The sequence below is a fragment of the Diadema setosum genome, chromosome 21 (assembly GCF_964275005.1).
Source record: "Diadema setosum chromosome 21, eeDiaSeto1, whole genome shotgun sequence".
Classification (NCBI taxonomy): Eukaryota; Metazoa; Echinodermata; class Echinoidea; order Diadematoida; family Diadematidae; genus Diadema; species Diadema setosum.
In genome coordinates this window covers 6,129,147-6,133,437 of record NC_092705.1, presented here as the reverse complement: position 1 = coordinate 6,133,437, position 4,291 = coordinate 6,129,147, and the positions used below count along the sequence as shown (strand labels likewise).

General features: G+C 38.0%; 2 long non-coding RNA genes across 2 annotated transcripts; both read left to right on the top strand.

Moving 5' to 3' along the window:
- The first annotated feature begins 806 nt into the window (after positions 1–806).
- On the top strand, positions 807–1,484 carry LOC140244675 (uncharacterized). Its single transcript, XR_011902298.1, has 3 exons — positions 807–860; positions 1,078–1,140; positions 1,452–1,484. It is a non-coding gene; the product is annotated as an uncharacterized lncRNA (long non-coding RNA).
- Positions 1,485–2,739: 1,255 nt separating this feature from the next.
- Positions 2,740–4,006, top strand: LOC140244517 (uncharacterized). The gene is made up of 3 exons (XR_011902282.1): positions 2,740–2,769; positions 3,386–3,448; positions 3,786–4,006. It is a non-coding gene; the product is annotated as an uncharacterized lncRNA (long non-coding RNA).
- Positions 4,007–4,291: the final 285 nt, after the last annotated feature.

Genomic DNA, 4,291 nt, shown 5'->3' with positions numbered 1-4,291 from the left:
AACTAGTTTTGTTCCGTTTCAAATAAAAATACCCAGTGGAAAGTTCAACTGGGTATACCGAATATGTAAAGAAAATTGTTCCGTGACTGCATGTTATCATATACGTGCATTGATGTGTGTAATCTAAAAACAATTTTGACATCACATTTACTGAGAAATATATACTGATGGTATGGTTAAAATAAAAAAAGGAATTAATTACGGGTTAATTCCTCTGCTGTTACTCAGAAAGTGGATGCTGAGTTGGATCTGAAGCTGCAATCAAAGGCCATTGTCCAGAACGTGTTCAAGGTAAGCCACCAATTTCCTTTTCAAATACATAATGCGTAGATCTTATGATAATCACATATCATAATCATAATAGACCAATGATGAGATCTCAGTTGATAAATGTCAATAAGGATACCGGCAAACATATAAAGCGTTAATGAAATGTCTTTATCTCTGTTTGCAGGAGGTAAGGGCAGTGACTGAACTAGAAGAAAGGGCCTCGACCATTGTACAGAATGTATACAAGGTAGGTATCCAGATGTTAGAAGGAATTATTTTGGACGTACCACACTTCACTTTTAATTCGAATCTACATCGAAAATTTCTAATAGATTTACCTTTTCAATGAAAAAGCAGCAATGTCTTGAATGTGCTTCATACCTTGAATACCTTGAATATTTCGTCCTTGTAATCTGCACATAAGTCATCTTTAAGGCCAGCAGACATAATCAAAATGTGTAATTCAAGTATACCATTTACCGGGTTCATTATACAATTTCCACTCACTATGTTCATCGCGCTCACAGGCAGTAAAGGATCACCAAGCTGCCGAAGAATCGGCGACGAACTTCCTTGACGATGTGCTCAAGGTGAGAAGCAGCAAACGTTTACATTGTCAGTCTTTAATTCACTGATTAACTCATACTTGGGAAGACTCTAACAGAATCATGAAAATGTAGGTCTTATCCAGAGACAACGTGCGATTATAAGCACTTAGTTTGGTATCTGAAATTGAAAGCAAAATGGCTGAACTAAGTTTAGATGAACCTGCATCATATTTCATGCTACTGTTATTAAATCTTTCAGGGAGTGAGTGAGGAATCGGATCTAAAGGCACAGTCAAAGGCCATTGTGCAAGGAGTGTATAAGGTAAGACTTAATTTGTTTGCTGCAAATGAACTTGATGGAGCTGACTGTCTTGAATATATCGTATTACTTATTTAACATTTTCTTTGCCTAGCGTGCCGTCTTGGAGGCTGCCAGTGATCCTCCTGAAATCTTCATCATAATCCATCTTTCATTTATTAATCTCTGGCTTAAAATTGCTCCTACATTTCCACATCTCAATCAAAACATGGACATAAATCTATGGCACAGAATTATGTAAGTTATGGCAAATGTTCAAGGAATCTCCTCATTTTCTTAGAGGAAGTTAATTGATTTGTCTCCATTCTTCACAGGAGGTGAGCAAGGAATTTCAGCTGAGGGAAGAGGCAAAGGTTATCGTGCAGAATGCGTATCAAGTAAGAGTTCTATAAATATTCTCTTTTATTCCTTTTCCCAGCTTTTGTTTGTAGAAAGACAAAGGCGTGTAAGATGTCATCAATAGAGATAAATGAGACAGAGAGAGAGAAATAGAGTTTTACTATGCTTCATGTATTCACAGGCTGAAAAAAAAGCCAACAAAAATGCATTTATTGCTTAACATAGAGTATGATATAAAGTAAACTGATCTAAACCCATTTCACAAATACAGGATAAGAAATTTTCGCTGCAGGCAAATGCAAATGCAAATACAAATGTAGAAGGTGTACATTTCGACCATCATTGACACGGTCTATTTTATTTTGTCTCCTTTGCAGGCAGCTAGAGATATCAAAGCTGCCGAAGATTTGGCGGCAGGCTTTCTCCAAGAAGTTATTGAGGTAAGAGGGGTTTTTTTGTCTTCTTTAAAAAAGACTCTATTTTCAAAACCGTAGAACCACTTCGGTTGGGAATTTAGTTTTACTTATTCTCTGGAGAAACAATAAGTAGAAATACCATTTGTATCTAGTGTTCTTTCTTGTAGGACGTCTGGAAATCATCAGAGTTAAACGTACAGTCAAGGACTATTGTACAAAATACGTACAGTGTAAGTAAAGTTTTATTCTCTTAACAATTTACTGTTGTGTAAAGTTGATATTTCAGACCATGTGTACATTTGATTTTATTCCTTTATTTGTTTCATTTTTCTACAGAGTGTGAATTTTCTTATCTCTTTGACTGACAAATTATTCATGCCACAATCCTCTTTCCCTGTTCATATTTTGGTTAAACTTGCACATCCATATATTCATCTCATCTTGACTGTAAATCACTGTCATGCTTTGTTGTTGCTGTTGTTCTGTTTTGTCTTGTTTGGTTTGCTTTATTTTGGTTGGTGTTTGTTTGTTTGTTTGTTTTATGACGATCGCTGAACATTCGACCGTTTCCTTTCCCAGGCTGCCCGGGTCCAGGAAGACGCCGAGGACTCGGCGTTGGCATTCCTCGACGGTATTCTGGAGGTAAGAAAATAACATCATCAATCTTTTCATCGTGGTAAAGATATTCAGTCCGTTACTATAGTGTCCCTACAAATGAAAGTCGTCCCTTTTCTTCTCCTGCTTTTCCTCATCTTTACTCTAAAATTAAGTATCTATACTCTGATATTGATATACTGTTCGTCTTTGTGTACAGGATGTCCAGAAAGAGTCAGAAATCAGAGAACAGGCAAAGACCATTGTACAGGACGTGCTCACAGTGAGTACTTATTGATTCATTCGTACATATTCGGAGAAAGTCATCGCAAAAACGAGCTAAATACATTCTCGTGAGGTTGAGATATTTGCGATTAAGCCTTCGAATAAAAAAGAAATGACAAAAAAAATTGTAATCATAACTTTAAAGAATATTCCTTGTTATGTGACTAGTGAGGTACAGCCGGAAAGGTTTTATTTTCCTCTATCTGATAGTGAACTTAATTTCAAACTGTAAAAATGACGTTTGACCCATTTTGAGATGAAACTATTCATTTGTTTCCATCATTACCGTCATTGCTATTATCCCCTATTCACAAAAATAAAATGTCGAAATTGTTAACTCTCTTTATAGGAATTGCATACTCAGAGAGAGACAGAGAGCATACAATCGTTGTGCAGTTTACTAAACAACATTGTCACCCAAAAAGCATGATGTCCCCAAAGTTCTGCACAACGAACCACATGAGTTTGTATGTCCACCTTAGAACGGTGCGCATGCTAAATGAACTTCTTGGCTCACACACTTTCCCTGTTCTCAGTGGGTGAATATGATTTTTTTACTGTCATTTTAGATTTTTAAGAAAAAAAGTGATAATGATTTACTTTTCTGTCTTTAGGAAGTGAGTAAGGACAACTGGCTAGACGTTCAGACACAGGACGGAGACAAGAAAGAGAATCAAGTACGGGACATCGCCAAATTTTCTGTGTCACAATACTTTATGTTTCTGTTGAAAACTGATATTTTGCCGCCATTTGTCGCTGAGACATGCATGACGAGAAAGAGGGAAAGAAAGAAAAATGAAGAATTCTTTTAATCAAAGTTTATCATGTCTATTACGACTTACTTAACAGGTTTGAAGAACACGTTTCACTGAGATCATTAGGTTTTGAATGATGTGAGTTCTTCTGTGGAATTGTGCTCAAGTGTTGGCAATGTTGTTAAGTTATCTCTAGAAAGGATGTTAGTGCTGAGGCATCACACTAAAGTTTGTTCACTTGTAATTTCACACAATGTAGGATGACGCAACTGGCTCCTCTCTTCAGGCGGACTGCGAAGGTCCAGTCGACTACTCAGACCTGTGTCCACCCCAGAGCTATTATATCAATGGGATAAAGATTGCTGCTGCCGATCTCCAAACGAAAAAGGAACTGCTGTCCAGCCGCGGCCCGTGGCCGGGAAGAAATGTTATCAACTACCAAGATCAGTTTGTCGCCGATATGAGAGCTATGGAGGAAGAACTGGCATCGGGAGGGACACACGACGGCGTCAAAGACGATCGAGACTCCGTCGATTCTGACAGCGACCGCGTCTTCACTGGAGAGTCTGGACCCGAAAGCGACGATGAGGATGAAGACGATGTGACAATCTCATTCATTATGGGATCAGAAGGTGCAGAGCGAGATGCCTCGTTAAATATCATACAGCGCAATGAGGAGTGCATCATCCTCTCCAAAGGCTCTGACGATGACGATGATGATGATGATTACGATGAGGAGGTTGATGAAAATGGAGAAAAACTAAA